The sequence below is a fragment of the Diadema antillarum genome, unplaced genomic scaffold, assembly GCF_040938485.1.
Source record: "Diadema antillarum isolate AM-2024a unplaced genomic scaffold, OU_Dant_1.0 seq00000807_RagTag, whole genome shotgun sequence".
NCBI lineage: Eukaryota > Metazoa > Echinodermata > Echinoidea > Diadematoida > Diadematidae > Diadema > Diadema antillarum.
In genome coordinates this window covers 627,896-638,556 of record NW_027271688.1, presented here as the reverse complement: position 1 = coordinate 638,556, position 10,661 = coordinate 627,896, and positions in this window count along the sequence as shown.

The window sequence follows — 10,661 nt, the reverse complement described above, 5'->3', positions numbered from 1 at the left end:
AAAAAAAAAGATCCTGGTATGTTAACAAGACACTTCTTTTTATTTTTAAGAATAACAAATGAATATGCAGCAAATTGGTACTGAGTGAATATGAGGAGTATAAAAATGATGTTAGTTTTATTTTCATGTTTTAATATATACATAGGGTAAACCCTGTCCGGAACATTCAGAATTCCCCGTTCGTTGTATTGATATAATTGTTCACGTGTTGTAGTCTACATGACAGAATGCATGATGTATATAGACTCTGGTGATTGTATGAAGTCTTTATAATGTTTCTGATAGTCAGCACCTCTTCTGTGTAAGCCTGATGCTACAGTCTATCTATTCTTCATATATCAAGCGTACATTCGTCACCTACAGAGCTCTCCATAGAGCATGTGAGGAGCTGTGGGGTGGTCTGTCGAACTCGATCTACTCGATACAATCTCTCTTTGAAATCTTAAAACTTATAAAATGCTCCCGAAATAGATGAAGCAAACAAATGAAGCAAAGCGTAAAGGCTGAACGAGTAGCTCAAGATAATGTTGTTGGCACATGATGATGCATATATGTGGCATTCCTGGGGGGTGTTTCATAAAGCTGTTCGTAAAGTTACGAACGACTTATGAGCGACTGGTGATCAGATCTTGTGCTGAATTATGGAAATTCTGGTAAGTATAGCACATCAGAACTGATCACCAGTCACTCGTAAGTTGTTCGTAACTTTACGAACAGCTTCATGAAACAGGGCCCAGGACTGATCCATCAAGTTGTCCACCGTGATGAAAAGGAGTCTACACGGGTGGAATGCACATGCGGAGGAAAAGAAATACTGTATTTTTTTTTTCTTTTTTGGAAGTCTTAATCTGCTGCTTCACAAGACTGATAGATTCACAGATCCTTGTTTGTTAGGAGACCCTACCGTGGTCGAGCATCTCTTGTAGGCAGCCCTGTATGGGTTCGCCGCACACCCAAGTTTTAAGAAGAGTTTATGGATGCAAGAACCGAGGGCTGTATTGAACAGACTGCTGCATGTTTTCCCTATTAAACACAATTACCGTTCCTAGTTACATGTTGTACTCTTGGCCCTTCATGTATCAATACTGAATCGTAGATAGGCATTGATTTGATGTCACCAAGATATCTCTGCAAAGTAGTCGTAACACTCTCGCATTTAAAACACCGATGACGTTGTTGACGTGTTTGCTCTTCTGTAATGACTCTACTGGCAGTATGTATATTTGAGGTATTTCACATTAAATGAATTCATTTCTGGCCTATGACGAAAGAAGGAAGAGAAAAGTCTTTCCTTCACCACATGTGTAAAAAGAATAAAAAATGTGTAAAATTAAGGCAGTTTGAAAATCAAAACTCTTGTTCTGTTGCTTGTTATATTCTGTACCTTCCTATGTGTGATCAACATGAAGTTTATATACCGGTAATTTGCCACCCTCCTCCACCGTAAAGCTTCGCGGAAAAACATTTGATCAATACAACTGAATGGTTTTCTCATCCCAAAATCTTTTCTGGGTTAAGTCGGTCGTATGATCCAGCTTGTATTTGCAAACTAGACGTGTTCCCTTCGAACAAGCGGCCAGTATGTGCAAACATCACTTAGAAATATTTGTTATGTTGACTGATTAAAGTCGTGTTGTGATATGATATACTGAAAGAGACTGTGTAGTGTGTTTATTTCTATGTCTTTTGTCCCGTTTTAGTTATTATCCTCAAGCTTTTTACAATCATGTTCTTATTTTCAGGAAGAATCTAACAGCAGGAGATCGTTCATGTACAAGTATATACAAACTACCTCTTCACATATAATTATGTGATGATCGAGACATTATTTGTGTTTACCATATTATGACTTATGTAGATTTTTGTTTTGCATCAAGGCATTGTAATTGCTGGTAGACATGTCTATGGTGACACATGGACTGATTTGAAGAGTCATCACACACACACAAACACACACACACACACACACACACACACACACACACACACACACACACACACACACACACACACACACACACACACACACACACACACAAGATACTTGAATTGAACTCAAACAAAGCTCGTCCTTTTTAAATGTGGACCCTCCTCAAGTTTCTGGCCACAATCTCAATTTTCCTGCAATCTCATCCGTGGATCTTTTGTCTGTCTTTCTTTTTTTGTTTCATTTTTTTTTTTAGCAATTACAGTACTTCCAATTTTCAGTATCAAAACATAAAGATGTGAGATGTAACAAAACCCTATCCTGTGATCAATGAAACTCCATTGAGCAGAGGTCTAAATAATTGAATACACTCTGTGCCTTGACTCTCGCACATGACCATCATGAATGCGCATGATTGGGAAATTAGTATAATTAATGTCTGAGAAATGCAAAAATGTAGAATGCTGCATATGTAATATGCGACATGACTTGATCATTCACTTTGTGCGTTCACATGTGTTTGTGTGTGTGTGAGGGTGTGCGTGTGTGTGTGTGTGTGTGTGTGTGTGTGAGCTTGATTTTGTTAGGATTGATAACTAGAGCCAAAAACAAGTTCGGTAGCTAAAAATCATACATTGGATAATGATAATCACCTCGTTTCTGTGCGATTGTATATTGCATCACCAAAGAACAACCTCCTGAAAGGCAAAGCAAGACAATCTAAAAAAACAAAAAAACATGGCAAAACAGACATACACACACTGTTTTCATTTGAGAGGTAAATCACCGTTTCGCTATAACCTTCATTTGCCGCATGCTAATGAATTAACGTCCCAAACGCAGTGCGTTTGGCATGTGCGTCGTAGACTCGGCTTTACGTTGCCGTTGGCGTCTTCGCCAAAATCCGTGTAAGCGGGTTTTGCGGCTGTTTAACAAGCATAGCGCCCTCTTGTGTCCATCATGCCGCGCTCCCGTCACCCGTATGTTGGCGCTCACCACCACTGATCTTTGCCCTGCATGCACTCACTGTGCACTCTGTTGTTGTGTAGACTGAGATATGCTGTGTTTTCAACTCTATACAGGACATGACCTGTTCAGTGTGAATTAGGTGTTAGTTTATTGTTGTTTTTTCTATTACCCGTTGACTAAAAATCGCCTCGCGTGAAACAAAACTGATATCTATCCTTCAAAAAGTATTCTTTCTATTGAGAAATGACCTAACAGAAAGTTGACACGACCACTGACTCTGCTGGCTATACATTCCATTCATGTAACTTTAGCGGAAACTGCAATTCCGCAGCACCATATAATATAGGCCTATTCATATTAGCCTTGATAAATAAAGTAAATTAGATGACAGAATGAGAGAGGTTCCAACAAAATCGGAGCTAGAATAAGAAAATTATAGAATCATGTATATAATTTCCCATTAGCTTGCACGAATCAGTGACATTAGTCACAACCACACACTCAAACCGGCAATTAGATAATCAAATGCCATCGCCTCACAAGTTTTCCATTGAACTATCTAGTCACAAATCTTCCCTAAAATTCCCCTTCTAGACATGGAGTCAGTAGGAGTAAGGTCCACACTTTTGCATCAAATTATTGATTATTGTAATTTTGTAAAAGCATATTAAAGGGACTTCAAGGGAAAAGCAGTTGCAGTCGCTAAATCATGAAGAATAATATTCCTATAAAAAGTCTACAAATTTCGATTGAAGTTCACAATTTTCTTATTTGTTATCTCTTTCTGATGAGACGTTTATTAATTTGTTTGAATCTATTCTTTTTATGAATTATTGCCCGCTTTGATGCGGAATTGAACTGTTGAAGAATAAATAAATCTCACATTCCAATGAATCTCAAGTTTGCTGCAGTTAAGGTTTGCACCCTGTTTCACTTACGTTTTGCAGTGACGTTATTTTTTGTGCTATTTCATCAATATGTGGTCGTTATCTTTCACCTGGGTATATCAAGCGCTAGGGGAAAGGGGAAGGATCACAAGAAATACCTGACCATGTTTCCAACAACGAATGTAGAACAAACAAACTAACAGAAAAGAAGTAAAAAGAGAACTAAACATCACTGACATCATAATTCTAGTACGCCAGGGAAAAAAAAAGCTTGATTGATGATACAGTAGGCCCACAATGTCAAATTACATTTGAAACGATGAAGATGTGACTATCTGTACATAATATACTGTGACAGTGATAGTTAAGAATAATTTAATATGGGGTAACTGAGAGGGAAATGAAGTCCAATGAGAAGGGAGAAAATGCGTCTTCCCCCCCCCCCCCCTCCCCCAAACAACAACAATAAAAATAGAATAAACACCCGTCTCCTCTCCGATATATACATCTTCTGATCATGGTTAGCGGTAACGGCATGGCAGTTCACGAATTATTTTCAGTTCATAATTTGTCCTTAGTATTGTGTATCTTTTGGGTTACGGAAATCTTCTCTACTTTAAATTCTTCTCTTCGTCAACATCCCTCTAAAAATAGAATTTGTTACAATCTTTCAGCGATTGACAGGCGGATTCAATTGAACCACTGATTATCATTTGTGTGTGTGTGCTTTTTTTTTCTGTATTTGTCCCCGATCTTGACTAAAGCGTCACCATTTTCTCCTGTCAAAAAATCCTTTCCGAAGAATCGAAGATGATATGTGTTCACTTAGCTTTCAAACCTACCAGTCTAGAATCTTGCTCTTTTCTTCTCCCAAAGGGTTATATCGTTTACGCCTATCGATTGACTATCGAGTGAGTCTTTGTGGCGTTTGTTGTAGCTGATCGATCGTGCTGTATTGAATCGACCCGGTTTCGAAAAGTTCACAGTTACCCCCGAGCTGAGCTAAAAATAAGTGTATGTATACACTTCGGCAGAAACTGTCAACCTACTGGAGATGAGGTTTCATAGGAATTGCAAAGTATAGTTATTATACTTCAACCGTAAGCTTTGTGACTGGAAATGGCTGAAAGTGTATTAATATAGTAATGCATGACAGTCATGAAAATATCTAAAGCGCAGCTCTAGTACATGTCAATTAGAATGCTTGTTTGTTTGTTTGCTTGCTTCAACCGATATGTGTGTGTGTGTGTGTGCGTGCGTGTGTTTGTGTGTCCGATTTATATATTTACCTGTTATCTCAATTTGATATGGCATGTATGGACTGCCAATTTGTCATCTAACAGAATACCACTTTCAGTCGATACGTTATAAGTACTATGATATAGTTTGGTAAAAGTTAGTATGTTATTATTCATATTTTCCCATTCAAGGGATCAGCTTCTATTCCATTCGTAATTTTCATTCATTTTATCTATACATGCTTAAGCATAATTATATTATGAAGAGTTTAAACGCAATAACAAAGACACGGCATTTCCAATGTTTTGAAAGTAATGTAATTAAAGTATTTTTTTCAACGCTACTGCATTCCCTAAATGACAAGAATATCCTGTAAGGTATCACTAAAATTATCACATATTAATATGGACGTGTTAGAAGTTGCATTTGAATTCTTGATATATAATAGACATATTAAATTTCTAATTCTCTATATATGCATTATCTTCGACAGATTTTGAGCCCATCGTTAAATTCTCCCCTCTTAACCCTGATCGGCTGGAGGAACTTCGAGTAGGGGATTACGTCGTGCTAAGCCTACCGAAAAATAGGCTCAGACGGGAGTAAGAATAGGTTTCAATTTAGAGAGCCTTCTCCAGCGAAACCGATCCTTGACCACAAGAAACGTGGAGGTTAAACTTTTCACCAGTATCCCTAGATTTCACTTGTGATGTCCATTGCCACTGGTCAGGAAAGAGAATGAGTGAGATCGAGAGTGTGTGTATCATGTTTTCTTATTTCATGCCAAAGTTATCAGTTATTCAAGTTTTATCGCATGATCTTGTTGCCATGCATGTCTTAAGGCCATAGGGGATGGTAGAGTTTTTGTTGAGATCCTGGATTCGGATTTCATTTTTTTTATTACATAATTTAAAACCACTTATGAAACATTAAAGAGTATACAATTCTATGAGGTATTCAAAGTTTGTTTGATTAAAACAAATCGGGTTTGAAACAACGACATGTCCAAAACAAAGTAAAAACAAAGTGGTCTTGATGAAAGGTTGGTCTCACATTTTATTAGGAACCCTTTCTTAGTGGATATCTCAGCCATTTCATATCCAATTTTCATCAAATTAACTTTGAATTCATCTTTAAATTGTTAGGGTTTTTTTATATCTTACAAATGATTTCTAATTATCTCACAAAAAGCTGGAAAACCTGAAGCCCCATCTCAACCCAACTATACAATCCCTTCGTAAGGACTATGAATTCACATTTTGACAATCCTACTACTCTTTGAAAGAAACCGATATTCGGTACAATAAACTGTATAGAAACTTAATCATATAAACTTAACCGATACAAGATACTGCCGCAATCAAATCAGTAACTTCACGTGAAAGGACTTACAAAATATTAATGCTCTTTTTTCTTTATTAAGCGGCCAGCTGGATAAGGACACACAGCCTGTAAATAAAGGGGGGGGGGGTCTTTTATATATGTTATTGAAACATGTGCTGCCTGAGTGTAAATGTATTTTACGAGTGAAAAAATAATAATTTAGACAATACAAGGATGATTATGATGCACGTATTGAAATATTACTTGCTGTCAATAAATCAAGTGAAAGTATTATTATGGTATCTGATTTTAAAGTGTGTTAGGGTAATTTCTCTAGGAGAATGGGTGTATTAAGACTCAACTATTCATCGCTATCAGCACTGATCGGTGACCAAGTTGCAGAAAATGGCTTCTTTATCTTTATCTTTACTGTGTACTACACTTGTTTCAGGGCTCTACGGTGAAAGACAAAACGTATGATATTCTTTCATATACATATTGTCAAGTGTTCTACTGCCTAATGAAACAACGGACAGAGATTAGGACTTTGTGGGGGATTTTACGTGGAGTTTGAAAATCTGTGATTGACTCGGAGCTTTCGCAGCACTGCTCGTTCGCTAACTCAGCTGACGATGATCTCTTTGGCTATCGTGTGGGAGTAGATCGGTGACGGCGATACTCCGGGCTTACCGGCTTTCGTCGTTCCGCTGGCTAGAAAGGGTAGTGCAACCATGGGGGTTGATAACACGGGATTAGGGAAAGTGTTCCCTCAAATTGGATTACGAGCAATCCCGGGGTTCAATGACCGTGTAAAGCCCCACATTAACCTTTAGTCCAATTTGCGATGGTGAATGCCGGAGCTCGGGCGGATCCGACTCGAGCTACTGCTCAACTGCGACAGAATATCGACCAGCCCGGAGGAACCGACGACGAATATTTTAAGAGTTTGATCAATAGACAACCCAGCTCTGCCAGTGAGATTTCTTCCCGAAGAGGAAACGGGGAGAATCTTCATAAGATCTTTACCTGGTCACGGTGACTTAACGGGCTCTTCCCCCTCTTCCCCCTCAATCCTCTCATCACATGAATTTACATTTGGGTTGCAGTTTGGCATTGCGATAACATAAACATTAAAGCTTGTTTGAATGCTGACATTATGGCGTGCGTGACAAGCATGGCGCACTATTACGTAAGGTGTTTCTGCCTTCGCCCCTTTCCGCCTAAGAAAGTCATTCTCAAGGAGAATGTGGCAGCTCATTCTTGTTTTTGTTTATCTGTTACGATCGATTTTTTTTTCTTTCTTTCTTTTGTATTTGCCTAGGACGGGTCAAGAAGCCCTACTCGTTTTGTTTTGCCCTGACAACGCAAACGTCAATCAAATTGGTTTCCGCCGAGTGTGATTTTCCTCTTTGCCCTGTCCTTTGTTTTTTTTCCCTTTGGTTCTGCGCTCTTCTTGGAAATTTAATTGCCCCCTTTTTCCGCGGCTTGATTATGTTTGATAGCTTAATCATGGTAATTCCAAGAATTCGTATTTCATGTTCCCATGTTCTCATCGTACCACCTCCAACATTTAACATTCTGCATTTGTCTACGATGTGTCTTAGATTAAATTTCATTCTTTTTTTTTTATTCTGTCTGCTATCGCACAAGGCTATACATTCGGAGAACACATGGAAACTGTTAAGGAGTGATAATGATATAAGTGAATAGTATATCTATATACCATCAATGCAATGTTGAATGTGTTTGTTCATAAATTATTATGATGAAAATCAGTTCACTTTTATTCCCGAATGTTTTTGAAAATACATTCCGATAAGTATATGATTATGATGGTGATGTAAGTGATTGTTGATATATTTGACATTATCATCATTGTCATCTTATCATGATGATTTCATCATTATCATTTTAGTGATAATGATATCTATAAGGATAAAACAAAATTACTATGATATTAATCCGGAAATGATATGAGGTTAGGAATTCCGAAGGTTCGTTGATTCGAAGGCTCTTTCATTCGAAAATAAAGTAAGGTTAATCGTGAATCCGAATTCCTCACCTTCCTTACTCTCTGATTGACGAACCTTCGGAAAAACGAACCTTCTTTCACTTCATGAACCTTCGGAGTTACGAACCTTCGAAATAACACCACGAAAAATGGGGTGCTGTTCGTTATTCCGAAGGTTCGATATTCCGAAGGTTCGTTATTCCGAAGGTTCGTTAATCCGAAACACACAAATTCCCTATACCTAGAGGTTCGTTAATCCGAAAATGAAAGAGGGTTCGTTAATCCGAACGTTTGTGGCGTTATTCCAAAGGTTCGTTATTCCGAAGATTTGTTCATCCGAAAATGAAATTCGGAAAAACGAACCTTCGGAATAACGAATCTTCGGACTGAAGAGCCTTCGGAGTAACGAACCTTCGGAATAACGAGCTGTAACCGAAAAATGTTCGAATGAACGAACCCTTTTTCATCTTCGGCGGATTAACGAACCTAAATATAGGTATAGGGAAATTAGCGTGTTTCGGAATAACGAACCTTCGGCGTAATGAAGCTTATTTCATTTTCTGATTAACGAACCTTCGGAATAACGAACGTCACCCGTATCTCAACGGAGGTGGGGAAAAAGGCACTTCCCTGATCACTTTGTCTTTATGTGATTTTAATCATTGTCAGTATTAAAGTAGTGTCATTGTGATTGCCCTCTACATGGAAAAACGGTGCTTACATTGCAGACAGCACCCTATCCATGCCGTTGCCCTTATCATCATCATCATCGTCGTCGTCATCAGCATCATCACCATCGTCGTCGTTGTCGTCGTCGTCATTACTCTTACTATTATTTTGTTGTTGTTGTTGTTGTTGTTCTGATCAATTTGACATATGGTTAATCGACATGCCGTAACAAACAGATGTCAAGAAAGTGTTTCTTTTTTTAATACCATTCCAAAGGACATGCTTTCTTAGATAATCAAGTGACTGGGTAATTAATCCTAAATGCTACCATACAGCTGAAAGATTCTTGGCTTTTCGACATGCACCGATCATTTCTTCTTCTTTTTTCCTCCAAATAATGCTACTTCGGCGTGAATCAACTTCGATTATAACGCCAATGCTGCCAGTTGAATAAGGCTGCATCCAAGAATTCTGTCTGGACTCGAACTAATCTCGAACGGGTGATCTGTAGTCTACTTCATCACCCATGCCCGTTCCTAACAGACGACGGGGAATGGAATTTCTACCCCGGCCAGACGAAAGATTGTATTGACAATATGAAGACTAAGAGAGACCAACTCTCTCGTTTGTTTATCCTTTATCTAATTTGTTTTGTTACTTGCCCATCCATTTGTCAGTGCTCTCCGAAGTCTCAGTTAGGGAATCCACATCATACAACAAAAAAATAATAAGAACAGCGGATAGCTTACAACGTCGACCACTTTTATGGTTTATCTTGCAAAAGACAAGACTTGAGGGCGGCGTCCAAGCATTTAAAGGGAACAACTACTTCGTCGACGCAGATCGAATTTTCTTTGTAATCCAAAAGTGCTCCCGTTATGTGAATAGGAGGATAACTTGAAAAAAAAGTATAAAAATAAAATTCCTTTGGAGACTTCGTGGATGCCCATCAAGATTTAAAAACGGAAAACAGATCAAAAGAAGCATCATTATTTCAGTGGGGGACAGTTGTCATGTATAGTACCTATTATATGCGTTTGTGAATCGCTGTAACTCAGTGCCAGTGACAGATGGAAAAGCGAAATTCGCCGACAACTTTGCATCGACGTTTTTATCGATATTTGTCGATATCTTTACATCGCGTCTTTATGTAATATATGATATCATCGCGTCTTTATGTAATATATGATATCATCGCGTCTTTATGTAATATATTATATAATTTTGATCTTATATAGAAACAGAAGAAAAATGATAATCGAATTTTTCCTGTCAGTATACATGTACTGTAGGTGAATGAGGGTATAGCGTTGAGAAACTGTATCAGAAAAAAAATCAACAACAAATATGTACGTTAAAAGAAAGAAAGTGCTATAACCCAAAATCCTTGGACAAAGTATCGTCCTTGAAATGCCACCGGAGATTACTTACATCAAAATAACGGTTCTCTCTCTCCCTCTCTCTCTCTCTCTCTCTCTCTCCCTCTCTCTCTCTCTCTCTCTCTCTTTCTCTCTCTTCCGTACTCTTTCTTTTTGTTGTGTTCTGAGACAAGATAATGTTGCTGTGAAGAGAGATCGAAGAGGAAGCGATTAAACGTCTTCACCACACAAAACAAAAGTAGAAGAAAAATACTCCA